This window comes from Triticum urartu, chromosome 1A, assembly GCF_056163025.1.
Source record: "Triticum urartu cultivar PI428250 chromosome 1A, HENAU_Tu73, whole genome shotgun sequence".
NCBI classification, from domain to species: domain Eukaryota; kingdom Viridiplantae; phylum Streptophyta; class Magnoliopsida; order Poales; family Poaceae; genus Triticum; species Triticum urartu.
This window is the reverse complement of record NC_141873.1, coordinates 244,321,468-244,336,358: the sequence shown is the minus strand read 5'-3', so window position 1 is coordinate 244,336,358 and position 14,891 is coordinate 244,321,468. Positions and strand designations below refer to the sequence as shown.

The 14,891-nt window shown below is 45.0% G+C and overlaps 1 long non-coding RNA gene across 1 annotated transcript; it reads left to right on the top strand.

The window, feature by feature from the left end:
* Nucleotides 1-7,756: 7,756 nt before the first annotated feature.
* LOC147990714 (uncharacterized) lies at nucleotides 7,757-10,723 on the top strand. The gene is made up of 2 exons (XR_015600338.1): nucleotides 7,757-8,105; nucleotides 10,434-10,723. It is a non-coding gene; the product is annotated as an uncharacterized LOC147990714 (long non-coding RNA).
* The last annotated feature ends 4,168 nt before the right edge of the window (nucleotides 10,724-14,891 follow it).

The following is a 14,891-nucleotide window of genomic DNA, read 5'->3' as shown; positions in this document are numbered from 1 at the left end:
TTTTCAACGTGAGCACATCCAGCTTGACATGTCATCCGTGGCTCACCCCCAATCTAATGGTCAAGCGGAGAGAGACAATCAAGAAATCCTGCGAGGCATCAGGCCCCGGCTTATGGTTCCTTTACAGCGGACGCCGGGTTGTTGGGTGGAGGAGTTACCTTCTGTGTTATGGAGTATCAATACCACGCCCAACAGATCTATGGGTTATACACCTTTTTTCATGGATTATGGAGCAGAGGCGGTTCTCCCTAGTGACTTCCGTCATGACTCACCCCGTGTGGCGGCTTATGTTGAAGCTGACAATGAGAAGGCACGTCATGAAGCACTTGACCTGTTAGATGAGGAGCGTGATATTGCAGAGGCACGTTTGGCGATTTACCAACAAGATCTGCGTCGTTATCACAGCCGTCGGGTTAAAACCAGAACATTTAAAGAAGGGGATCTGGTGCGCCGGCTCATCCAGGATCAGACTGATATGCATAAGTTATCCCCGCCTTGGGAAGGACCTTTTGTGGTCAGCAAGAATCTGCACAACGGGTCATAATACCTTATCGATGTTCAAGAGCACAAAGACTCATGTAAATCGGAGGAGGAGACTCACCAGCTATGGAATATAGCTCATCTTCGGCCTTACTACACCTGAGCCATAGGCTCCTCTTATGTACATATTATTGATAATGTATATATTATGATGATCAGTATAATAAACCGGCATCCCTGCTAAAGCGAGGCCTCTGCTGTTATTCCTTGAAAGGTTTTAGGTTACATGGGGGCTTCTGTTTATAAAGCGGACTTCTAATTACCCATTGATCCAGCTCATAAGCCACACATAAACACTTGGGGGCTTGCCACCCACGGTCAAAAGGAGCCAAAGAGAGTCTGTTGCAAAGCACAACTCAAACATAGGCACCCATTGAGCACAACTCAAAATATTACTAGGGGGCTCTTTGCTTTTACAAGAACAAAGAGTCGATAACCTTGTAATAGGCTATAAAAGCCAGGTGTATTCACCTAAAACCCCGGGTTATCCTGCCTTTTTAAGTAAGCCACTCCGTCCAGGTAATCCTGGTAGACCCGTCGAACGTTTGACAAGTCAATCTTATAAAGACCCTGAACTTGTCATAGTTAAAATGATGATTGGTTGATGTGAGGTCCATCTTATAAGGCTTTGTAAAATGGTTTAACTCAGTGGCCTGGCAGCCCATGAAAAGCCTCGCAGTTTTTGCATATTTTCTTATGAAATCTTTCTGATGTTTCTTTTGAGGCGTTTTATACTAATCCGGTGTTTATTGACCCGTTTTTTGCTGTCGATTATAAGTCATCAGTATACATTCAACCATAATCCGGTGTTGATTGACCCGGTCTGGCTTCGACTACAAGTCGCCAGTATGATATACGAATAATCCGGTGTTTATTACAACCCAGTACGGCTTTACTATAAACCGGCAAAATAGGGAGGAGTTATCAGTACTCAAGATTTGGGTTATCACCCTTACTATAGAAAGTTGGTGAGCCAACGACATGATTCAATGTCACAGGTATGATGTATTTCATATTTGATTGTCATTCAATACGGCCTAGTTATAAACCCGTCCAGTGATAAACCGCTAGGACACTTTCAACTTGTTATATGCATAAACATGTCAAATAAAGCTGCTAAAGATCATAAGCAGACAAAACATAAATCATGGCGGATTAAGAATATCATGCAAAGTGAATATGCACGATGGCATAGCAGACCAAGTGTTTTAACTATCCTATTACAAGGCGTTTTTATGCCCAAAAGGATAATTGTCTTTTCAGCAAGGATTGCAGTATGCAGAAGGCTAAACCGGCCTCCGGATCATGATTCTTTGTCGGCTGACTTGACGGCTGCGGATCCTGCTGCGCCGGTTCATCCTCCTCCTCTCCACCCAGCGGCTGGAAGCCAATGGTTGTCTAGTCGATTCCATTTAGGGCCTTGAATACACCTTCGTCGCTTGTAAGGGTGGAGGGGTCAACATCAGGAGAATAGGTATGCTTACAGATTGGCGGGATAAGATCTTCCACATCATGAGTTGGCGCAGCAAGTCGTTTGTTGTCAGCATCATAAACCGGCTGATAGTGAGAAATATCTGTTTCTTAGGCCAATTTTCTCACTAATGGGTGCATTTCCTTCATCAAAGCTCGAAGATCATCATTATCAAACTCTCACCCGTCTTCCTTTATGCTCGGATAGCCGCGTCCTATATCAGCCGAGTCAAGATCTGGTATCCAGGCTTTAGCCCGGATTAGCGTAGTCAGAGCACCTGCCCTTGCAGCTGATCTTTTTAACTCGTCCAACCGGGCAGGAAGCATGGACAGCTTCTCCAATGTTTCTTTGATCAAGGTTGGGGGCGGTTTATTATGAGCAGCAGTACAAATGATCCATTGTGCGCCGGTGTATAACTGCTCTATAAGAGTATAGGCAACCTTCAACTTCTTCTGCATATCAGAGCCCAGATGGGTAATGCGAGATCCTGCATCATTCAATATATTGATAAACCGGTAGTTTATGGGATAATACATGTTGAAGCTTATCATAAGAGTACTTACCAAACACAGCAGTGGTCATGGCGTTGATTTGCCGCTTCAAGCCAGCCAGTTCTTCTGCTACCGGATTAAGGGTTGTTTCAGCGTCCTCCTCTCGTTGTAGCAGTGCTGTTTTTCAACGTCCCATCCTGCCTGTTCGCCTCTAAACCTTTCTTTCAGTTGTTCCATGGATGTTAAAGCCCCAGTCAGCTCTTCTTTAGCCTTGGAAGTTTCTGCTTGCTGGGATTTAATATTTTCCTGAAGGTCGGCGGTTTGAGATTCTTTTTGGTTCAGATTAGCCTGCAAGAGACATTTAATGAGTTAGTCATGCATACTTGAAGTCCCAAGCACATAACAGGTTATACACTTGGCACTTGGGGGCTAATGCATATGGCTTTTATCAACTGACATTTTAAGTCCCAAGCACATAACAAGTTATACACTTGGCACTTGGGGGCTAATGTATGTTTGCTCAAGTCAAAGTTATGGATTTTTTCTTCCTCAAATCGGTTTAGAAAGATGATTATCAAGAAATTTTGGAAGCTTCATGACAGAAAGGTACCGATTCATCCTAAAGGTATAAATCGGTCCCTGGGGGCTACACAAGCAAACAATGTAAGATTCATACTTTAAAAGTCCCGGTTCATCCGAAACGATAAACCGGCCCTTGGGGGCTACGCAGGCAAATTTGAAGTATTACGAAGTCTCGGTTCACATTGATATCATAAACCGGCCCTTGGGGGCTGGTAGAGTTGATATTAGAAATTGGACACAAGAGAAAAATTTATGAAGAGTTAACAGTGTTTACCTCATATCGCTCCTTCATCAGGCCTACTAAAACCGGCTTCATAGTCGCGGCTTGTATACAGGCGGCTTAAGAAGCCGTAATGAATCTCTTGGGCGTTGAGGTGGGAATAGCTGGATAAATCTGTTTTCCACTTTCCCTTATCCATAGCAGAAGATTATTCCTTCGCACTATGCTTTGATAAAGTGACAGGATTGCCAGGGGTGGTGTGGCCGATGCAAGTGACAAGAACATCATTCGATTGATCATCAGCCGCTTTGGCTGGGCTTGGCGGTTTATCCGCAGCTTTAGCCGGACTTGGTGGGTCAGTAGCATGGCCGACAAGATCATCTTCCATCGGGTTAGCAAAGGTTTCATGATGTTCTGGTGGTGGATCATCATGTATAGCGTCAGCATTCGGCTCAAATTGTTCTGGGATGTGTTCTAGTTCAGTAGATGGGTTATCATCAGCCGGATTATTCAATTTGGCCTTTTTGCTGGGCCTGGCCTTGGCTCTGAAAAGAAAATACATAAAGGTTAATATAACAAACAAGTATAAAGCATCAGGAGTTAAGTTTAAAGTGCTCACCCAGGAACAGTCATAAGAGGAGGGAGTGGTGTGGTCGTTGACTCGCCGGATGATGAATGAGGTGTTCCCTAATACTTTGAATCAGATGGATTAAGAGGTTGCCTGAAATAACCCGCCTGGGATAAGGAATATCAGAAATATGAGACCTCTGATCGACGTTTCCGGGTTGGAGTGTTCGGTAAACTGGCTGAAGTAAATACATGGCCGTTGTGCCGGGTTGTGCGGCGAGCTTCATGCTGCTGTTTCTTCAAAAGAAAGTTGGGATCCAGATTAGCTAGAGGGTGTGAAAATTTTACTTTCCGGTTTGCTTGACGGATTTTCTGTGTTGGCCGAGGATCTGAACCGGAGGAGAGAATAATTACCTCTACATCTTCAGCCCGGCTAGCTTCAGCGTCATCCTGATAAGGGTCATTGTCAATGAGGTGTATGAAAAATGAACCAAGAGAATCAAGTTCTACCTCTGAGTCCGGATTGTCAAGGTCCTTGTGGAGATTCAGCCCGGTGGATTCAGCTGCGTTCTTTTTGGCAGGTTTTTTGACGACCTTTGTTTTGGGTCGAGGGGTCTTGGCCGGTTTATCCTAAGGTTTCTTCTTCCAAAATGGGTTGTCACCCTATTAAAAGATTGACAAAGGTTATAAGAAAAAGTTAAGAATATTAGGTACAAACAGGAGTTAGGCAATTCTTACAGCTGGCGGTTTATTCAAAATGTAGAAGGGACTTAGCCCTGTTTTTGCTGCAGACAACCACCGATTCATCAAGTATCTTTTTAACAGCTTCAGTTATTTTAGCGTCAGTTAACTGAATGTCAGTGTGCCGTTGAGGATATTTTGAGTCCCCTGTGTACTCGCACATTAAACCGGGGCGACGGCTTAAAGGTAAAATACTCCAAGATATCCAGTAACGAACAAAGTCAATTCATGTGAAACCATTAGTCATAAAGGCTCTGAGCTTGGCGAGTTGTGGTGCATATTTGGCCCATTCCTTTGCAGTCAACCTTTGCAGAAATGGATGTGTGTTGGTAAGCCAGTGAGCACGATAACCCGACAGAGGATTCTCATCATCAGAGAAGTATCCTTGCAGTAGAACCAAGTCTGGTTCCAACCCTTAGGGTGACTATGATGCTTGGCGTGAGGGAAGCTGACGTCTTTCCTTTTTTGAATTGAAATGCCGCCAAGTTCAGTATTTGGCCGTCTACAAATTCAGTACGACGATTTAAATAGAAGAAGTCCCTGAACAGTTCAACGGTCGGTTCTTCTTGCAAATAAGCCTCGCAAAACACTTGAAAATTACAAATATTGGACACAGAGTTAGGTCCAATATCTCAAGGGTGGATCTGGAAGCTAGCAAGCACATCACAAAAAAAATTGATCCGGGAGGCTTAAAACCACAGTTCAGATGATCAACAAATAGAACTATCTCGCCATTCTTGGGCTCAGGAGGATTTTCTTGACCGGGGGCTCGCAAGTGAATTTCACTTTGTTTTGGTAAAGCGCCAGTTATAACACATCCTTCCAGATCTTCTTCCGTAATCCGGGATGGAACCCAGTTACAAGGATAAAAAGTCTTGGCCATTTTTTGGACAGCCTGAAGGAAAGTTTGTGCTGGTATAAGATTCATGGTTGACAAGAATGAAGCATTGCATGTTAAGAGAGAAAAGGTATTCAGGCATGCAAAATTGTTAAACCGGAGGTTGGTGCTATTATAAATGATAAAGCGGTTGGCGGTTTATGAGGGGACTAATGGTATATGGCAGGTTATTTTCCAAAAGATAAACCGCCTATATGGACAATGAGAGTATAGATCTGAAGCCGAAAAATGACTAAGTGAGGAAGAACAAGTTTCACAGTTGCACATTAGAATTTCAGATCTACCGCATGTCAGGAAAAGGAAAATATTTAGACCTAAAGTTCGGTGCTTGAGCACTTCATGAAGTTCCAGACCGGGTCTTTCTACACAAAAGAGATGATCTGATGCCAAAAGAGGGACTATCATTGCTACCGCACAAGAGTATATCATGTTTGGAGTCTATCATATAGGCTGTAATGAAGAACAGGGGAAGAACACCGCGAAGCTTCCATGAGCCTGTGCGAACCCTAAACGGATCTATAGAGGAAAGAAAGAAGAACTCACCAAGACTGTTGAACAACGGAAAGGTGCCGCGATTCTCTGGTCGAATCAGGTTGATGCAGCGGCCGTTGTTGGGGCAGATGCGAAGGTCGACGGCAGCGGCGGCGCTCGAGTGCTAAGGCGACGCGACGAGGAAGAAAGACAAAGAGGCAAGGGGAGAAAAGGAAAGGGACCCTCGGCCCTATTTATAAGATGAAGGGATAAGCGACAGGCACGAGAATCGAGGAGCCTAAAAAATGGATATGTCACAAAGCTATCGCCTCGATTTTTGGAGGCTCATTAATAAAAGTTAGGTATATACAGTTGTTTAATAAAAAGGTGATGTCATGGCGGTTTATTATAATCTTGGAAGATGACGTCATGGCGGATTGCAAGGTTTACTCGAAGGTGCTGAAGAAGAAAGTTTCTTAAAGTGTTGAAGATTGACATGAACAGGTTCAAATCAATCTGGGGCCTAATGTTGGGGATATAACTACTGAGTATAAACCGCCCAGGAGGGGCCGGGTTACACCCATAAGGAGTTATCCATATTGAAGCCCATGAAGACAAGGAGCATGACGCTTTACTATAAGAAATCTAAAAGCTTAAGGCCCAAAGGCCGATTAGGGCCCGTAGACATAAAACGCCATAAGGTGTGTAACTTGTGTTGTAAGATAGGAAAGGATAAAAACCGAGCCGGGCACGCTTATGAGCCGGCTGGGATTCTGTAACCCGCCGGGCATCAACCTGTGTATATAAAGGGACGACCCGGCGGTGGTTCAAGGACAGAAAACAACAAGTCGAGAGCCAGGCAAAGCGGATTCGCTCCCTGGTCATCGAAACCCTGCCAATTCCATCACAACTGGATTCCTTGCGTCCTTCACCGTAAGGGACCGAACCAGTATAAATTCCTTGCGTCCTTTGACCCGCTTTAACCCCTTTAAGCTAACTACGTTGCGATGGCTCCATGACTAAGTCCTCACACCAGGACATTTGCCGTGACAATCCCATGACAATCGGTATGTTACTTGCCCGAGATTCGATCGTCGGTATCATCATACCTAATTCAATATCATTGCCGGCAAGTCTCTTTACTCGTTCTGTAATGCATCATCCGGCAACTAACTCATTAGTTACATTGCTTGCAAGGCTTATCGTGAAGTGCATTACCGAGAGGGCCCAGAGATACCTCTCTGATACACGGAATGACAAATCCTAATCTCGATCTATGCCAACTCAACAAACACCTTCAGAGACACCTGTAGATCATCTTTATAATCACCCAGTTACATTGTAACATTTGATAGCACACAAGGTGTGACGTCCGGATAATTAAGCTACAGTAATCCCCTGCTAATGATGCCATGTCATCGCTTTTACTGTTGCTACCTCCCGCTTAGATTCAATCTGGTTCAAATTCAAATTCAAATACTAAGTGCAATCCAAAAGCTAACAAACATGAAAACTAAAATGTTGATAATATGACAAATATTCACTTCTTAATATTGGTGGTGAACCAAATTTTTATAAAGTAGCTTAGTGCCCTAAAATGAAAGAAATCAGAGGCAGGAAAATAAAAAGGGAAAAAGGCTAAAGCAAAAGAAAAGAAAGGCCACAACCCCCTGCCCCCAGGCCTAGCCCACCCGAGCGGCCCACTTCCCCCCTCCACCGGTCGCCTTCCCTGTTCCCCCGGCCCCATCGCTAACAGGGGCGAGCCCCCACTAGACCGCCTCACCGGAGACGCCCCAGCAAGGATAAGGAGGCCAGCAACCCCCTCCACTCCCTCCAAAATATCTCACTACCCCCCTGATCCAGATCCACGTCTCCCCTATGCTCTCGCCTGATCTCGAGCTCGGCTGCGCGAGCTCGTCGCCACCGACCGCTCCGCGCCCTGTCGTCGTGCCCAGGAGCTACGTTGAGTTCCTCTACGTCGTCTGCACCCTCGACTTGGAGCTCAGAGCCGCCACCTCGGCCGCATCGAGCTCGTCTCATCCCTTTGACCGTCTTCTTCTTCTTCAAGTCCGTCGTCGTCTTGTGCTCCGGCCCCTCCCCATGCATGCTCTTGCACAACTACAGGTCCGGTGATGCCCTCCCTGTCCAATCCCTCCCTCTTTTCCCCCGTCCCGAATGCCTTAGGCCACGCGCCGTCCCTCGCGCCCGTCCGACATCACCGCGCCCTGCGTCGCGCCCCTGCCTTTGCCTGGTGCCCGCTCGTCAGTCCCGCACCGGCGTGCGCCCTTGTTGCTCTGCGCTGCTACAGCTTGCGATGCTGCTGCTGTCCCCGGCCTGCTGCTGCCTGCTAGCGCGCGCGTCCACCCGGCCACACCCCGTACGCCCGTGCTCGCGCTGCCGCTGCTACCCTTGTCCCCTATCGCGAGCCCACTACGGCCTAGTCCCCTTCCGCATTCACCTAGCCCCGTGCCGCCCATCTTCGTCCGGTGTGCCCCCCGCTCGCTGGCCGACGTCCCCCACGTGCCCGCTACTGCGGCTCGCCCCCGCCACTGCTGCCCCGCTGCGCCGGTCGCCACGGCCACTGCTCCTCCCGCTGCGCTGGCCGCCTCCGCCGCGCGCCCCAGGGCTCTGCGCCGCCCCTGGTTGTGCTCCCACTCCGGCCCCAGCCGTGCCTCGCCGGCGTGCCCGTTCGGGCAAAACCGCACCAGTTCGGGCGATGTCGCGCCAGTCGGGCGCCCGCACGCTATGGCCTTGTGCCACTGGTAGCGAGCCCCAGCGCCCCTGTAAAAAAGAGTTAAATAATAAAAATAAAAATAATTAATTAGGTTAATTAATCAAACTAATTACACTAATATGTCCATGACAGTGGGCCCCTCCCCTTAATTAGTCTGTTAGAATTATGGTTAGGTCAATGTGTCACTTAGAGGCAGGCCCCACTGCCCTGTTTGACCGGTCAATAGACTATGTTGACTGATGATGTCATGCTGACGTCATGCTGATGCAGAAACCTCCAGTAGTTCCAGAATATTGTTTAAATCTTTGAAAATTCATATAATTTAATCTATAACTCGGATGAAAAAGTTTTGTACATGAAAGTTGGTTAGTGATCCATCAGTGACCCCCACGTTGTCCTTGTTGCCCCAGCTTCATCATCGAAGACTCGATCAATGTGATCGACAACCAGAGCCCGACACCTCACAGCACATCACACCCCCTCTGTTGCTCAACTCTACAGAGATACTATCAAGTGCCGAGGGTGATACCTCATAATAAACTCTTGATGATAACTCTGCAGTATAGCTATTCGGTCGTGGTCATCAAGGGTGATTCCTTCGTAACCACTTCCCCTACGACTCTATCGTGCAACCCCTCAAGTGTGAACCTGGAGGGTGGTTCCTCTGACGTTCACCTTGATGATTACATCGAGTGGAATCCACCGAGGGTGATTTCTCGGGTTTTCCCCTTGATGTTTGGACACCCGGTTACTTTTCCTTTACTTGAGACCTTGGTGAAAGTTGGGCGGGCCCGAAGAGCACCCGCAAGATAATTACGTGGCACGGCCAGGCATTTTGGGCCCTTGTCGTAAGTCCACGAGATGGGGTGACGGGGTCACATCGATCGCGAGTCTCTGCTCGTCTCCGCAAGCTAATAATACACTATGGTTTGGGTATTTGTTTTGAGTTGGTCTTTGGCGTTTACGCACTAACCACCATGCGAGAATAGTTATGGGCCTCGACGACGTAGTATCAACCGAAGCTTTGTCAGACGTCTAGCTCAGCATTGCGGCACGGCTGGGCCGGCACCATCCATGTAGAGGTGGAGCCTGGACCCGTCCTGCTCGCAACGACCCGGAGTGCAATGGGCAATGGGCCCAGACCCCGGAGTCCTTAGGATGTAGACCAGCGGGGACCTCTCTACTGAGCCTAGATAGGGCTACGACGTGTTGATCTTCCGAGGCCGGGCATTGACCCAGAAAAGTGTGTCCGTCCAGAGTAATCAAGCATGTTGGAAAACGTGGTGCAACCCTGCAGGGAAGATTATCTATTAATAGTCGTGTCCATGGTAATAGACGTTCAGACTTATATCCTCATCTATTACAACTAGAAATGGATAAACGAGATATGTGGCTTCGAGATTGCTTTCTCGTAGGGAGTCGAGGAAGGTTCTCTGGGCGTTAATGCTATAACATGTTTGTCAAATGTAAATTGCTATTCTTTACTCTTCTACTTGCTACAAGATGCTTGGAGCTGCTTGAAGATGCAAGTCATCGATAGGCTAGGCCTTCCCCTCTATTCTGGCATTCTGCAGTTCAGTCCACAGATACAACCCTTCCTTTGATACCAATGCATACTTAGTATTGATCTGTTGCTTGCGAGTACTTTGGATGAGTACTCACAGTTGCTTTGCTCCCCCTTTTCCCCCTTTCTCCATCTTTTCGGTTGTTGCAACTAGATGGTGCATCCCTGGAGCCAGATGCCACCGCCGACTGATACTACTACATGGAGGCCGCCAAAGACCAGGAGTAGTTAGGATGTCCCAGGCAGGAGGCCTTGCCTCTTCGATCATTGATGTTTCTGCTAGCCTTCTTAAGGCAAAACTTGTTTAACTCATGTCTGTACTCAGATATTGTTGCTTCCACTGACGTTTGTGCTACGAGCTTATGTATTCGAGCCCTCGAGGCCCCTGTCTTGTAATGTAAAGCTTGTATTATTTCAATTTGTTTCTAGAGTTGTGTTGTGATATCTTCCCGTGAATCCCTGATCTTGATCATACACATTTGCGTGTATGATTAGTGTACAATTGAATAGGGGGCGTCACACAAGGTGTTCCTCCGGTATTCGGGAGTTGGATAATCTCATAGTTAGAGGAATATGTATAAGTCATGAAGAAAGCAATAGCAATAAAACTAGACAATCATAATGCTAAGCTAACAGATGGGTCTTGTCCATCATATCATTCTCTAATGATGTGACCCCGTTCATCAAATGATAACACATGTCTATGATCAGGAAACTTAACCATCTTTGATTAACGAGCTAGTCAAGTAGAGGCATACTAGGGACACTCTATTTGTCTATGTATTCGCACATGTACTAAGTTTCCGGTTAATACAATTCTAGCATGAATAATAAACATTTATCATGATATAAGGAAATATAAATAATCAACTTTATTATTGCCTCTAGGGCATATTTCCTTCACCTCATCCACTTGCTAATCTTTTCAAGAGATCCAATTATGATGAACCAATTTCTAGTGATTTGAGTGCACTAGATTATCTTTATGAGGTTTTGCTTGAAATTCGTGAATCTGAAAATTGTGATGAAGTGTTGACAGAAGAAAATTATAAAGTGATTCATGATAGTGCGCTGAATGAAAAGCATGATTGCAATGATGTTATTATAAATTCTATTTAATGTAAATTGTGCTAATAATATGCAAAACCCTATGCTTGGGGATGCTAATTTTGCCATGTTCACTACTTGTTGCAATGATCATGATTGGGGTGATTCTTTTTATGATCTTGGAAATTTATTTAAGCCCCATGATGAATATGAGATTGATAATAATGTTTGCAATAATATTGAAAGTGGGTTCGGAAGAGTGTCAACTTTAGATCCCACATATTTGGAGAATGTTCAATCTTATGAAATTTTTGATAAAAGTGGGTTTGGAGAGGTCATGACTTTAGTTTACGTTACTCCCACTATTTTGGGAGAGTGTCAACTTTGCATGCATGTGGATCAAGCTGAGAATATTTTATGCGATAGTTTTATTGATGAATTTGATTACGATCCTACATGTAATTATTATGAGAGAGGAAAATATAGTTGTAGAAAGTTTCATGTCACTAAATCAACTCTCGTTATGTTGGGATTGCTATTGTTCCTTTCTTCTTCCTTGCATATGCTAGTATTTGCTTGCCTTGATAATTTGTTTGCTTCTAAGATGCCTATGCATAGGAAGTATGTTATACTTAGTGATGTTTTTCACATGCTACATGATGATCTCTTCGTGTTTCAATTGTTATCTTTCATGTGAGCATCATTAAAATTATCAATGCCTAGCTTAATGGCTTTAAAGAAAAGCACTTGTTGGGAGACAACCCAATATTTTTCCTTGCTGTTTTGCAATAAATAATTCATCTAGCCTCTGGTTAGATGTGGTTTTATGTTTTAATTAGTTTTTTTTGCCAAGTAAGACCTTTGGGATAGCTTACAGTGATAATTGATTTGATCTTACTGAAAAACAGAAAATTTTGTGCTCAGCAGAACAATTCTAATTTTCAATAGAAGCATGATAAAATACTGATTTTTTTGAAACAGATTAACAAAAAAATTTATTAGGTTGTCATAATTTTTCAGAATTTTTGGAGTTACATAAGTGTTCGAAATATCAAGATTGCTGAAGATTGTTCTGTTTTTGACAGATTCTGTTTTCTATGTGTTGTTTGCTTATTTTGATGAATCTATGGGTAGTATCGGGGGGGTTTGAACCATGGAAAATTTGGAATACAGTAGATATCACACCAATATCAATAAAGAATGAGTTGACAACAGTACAGAAACTGGTGATTTATTTTCTTATACTAACGGAGCTTATGAGATTTTCTGTTGAGTTTTGTGTTGTGAAGTTTTCAAGTTTTGGGTAAAGATTTGATGGACTAGGGAATAAGGAGTGGCACGAGCCTAAGCTTGGGGATGCCCAAGGCACCACAAGGTAATATTCAAGGACAACCAAGAGCCTAAGCTTGGGGATGCCCCGGAAGGCATCCCCTCTTTCGTCTTTGTCTATCGGTAACTTTACTTGAGGCTATATTTTTATTCACCACATGATATGTGTTTTGCTTGGAGCGTTTTGTATGATTTGAGTATTTGATTTTTAGTTTACCACAATCATCCTTTTTGTACTCACCTTTTGAGAGAGAGAGACGGATGAATCGTGATTTATTAGAATACTCCATGTGCTTCACTTATAACTTTTGAGCTAGGTAATTTTGCTCTAGTGCTTCACTTATATCTTTTCAGAGCACGGAGGTGGTTTTATTTTATAGAAATTGTTGAAATCTCATGCTTCACTTATATTATTTTGAGAGTCTCTAAACAACATGGTAATTTGCTTTGGTTATAAATTTAGTCCTAATGTGATAGGCATCCAAGAGGGATATAATAAAAACTTTCATATAAAGTGCATTGAATACTATGAGAAATTTGATTCCTTATGATTGTTTTGAGATATAAAGGTGGTGATATGAGAGTCATGCTAGTGAGTATTTGTGAATTTGAGAAATACTTGTGTTGAAGTTTGTGATTCTCTTGCACGTATGGTGAACCGTTATGTGATGAAGTCGGAGCATGATTTATTTATCGACTGTCTTCCTTATGATTGGCGGTCGGGGACGAGCGATCATATTTTCCTACCAATCTACCTCCCTAGGAGCATGCTCTTAGTACTTCGTTTCAATAACTAATAGATTTTTGCAATAAGTATGTGAGTTCTTTATGACTAATATTGAGTCCATGGATTATACGCACTCTCACCCTTCCACCATTGCTAGAGCGATGACGCTGCAAGTTTAGAACCTGAACATCGAGGTGACTCAAGACGGCAACTCTCATCTGCAACTCTTCTTTGTGGTGCCACCGCCCATATAAAAGCGTTGCCACCACGCCAGAGGAGCTCAGCCCCTCCCATGTCTCGGGCCTGCTCGGCTCCCTCCAGGCGGAGCACAAGGCAGACCGCTACTGCATGTGTCGTCCTGGTGGCCCAGCGCGCTGCTCTGCGCCTCATTCAGGAACTGGGTGAGCTTGGCCCTAGTGACAAGATGACTCCAAATGCAGCAGCTAGGCTACTGAAGCGCTTCGAAGAGCCAATGTCATCCGAGGACACTAACACCATCACCAAGCTCACAAGGCTGGACTGACGGGCCCTGAAGATTGCTATCGGCATGGCCGGTGCAGATGGAGAAGATGCTGAGTAGGGACGCCACTTAGGTTATGTAGTCTCTGCCGACGGCTGGTCTTACACCAGTTTGAGTTAGGATCGTCTAACATGGGTAGTATTCGGGATCTAATGCTAGTTTCTAGATGACGATGGAGGTTTGGGCTATTGGTGGCTATCGTCGCCCCACGGCAAGATGTAAGATGTATATGCACTTTCCTTTTAGCGATTGAAGTCAACGGAACATATCATCGTGTCCTTATGAGTGATCCAAACATCAAATTCATGTCCTAGAATGTGAGAGGCCTTAATTCACCCGCGAAGCGATTCGCCATCAGTGAGGTAATTCAAGCACATAGAGTAGCAATTCTTAGTATTTAGGAAACCAAAATTAAAACCAGGACACGTGAGTTAGTTAGAGACATAAGTGGCGCTACTCTCCAAGGATGTGTAGTTCTAACTGCGCTAGGATCTAGAGGTGGGGCAGCTATCTTCTGGGATACGAACCTAGTCAACATAGTCTCACACAATCCGGGGGCCTTATTCATCATGGCCAAAGTAGAGCTCATTTTTAGCAACCAGTCTAACTGGTTTACCATGGTGTATGGGCCATCCGAGGGTGACCAGAAACAACTCTTCCTCGTCGAACTAGCTGTCATGGGCCTGCCACCCTCTGATGCATGGCTGATAAATGGTGACTTCAACATGATATATGAGGCAGGAGACAAGAACAATAGGAATATCAATAGAAGGATGCTGGTGCGCTTCCGCAAGGCCATTGACACAACAGGCCTGCGCATGATCTGCAAAACAAGGAGATTCACCTGGAGTAACGAAAGAGAGGATCCCATGCTCTTCAGCATTGACAAGTTTTTCTGCAACAATGACTGGGAGGCAATGCACCCGGGCTTCATGCTAACTGCAGCATCAACTTCCTCCTCGGATCACTGCCCGCTGATAGTGGCTAAT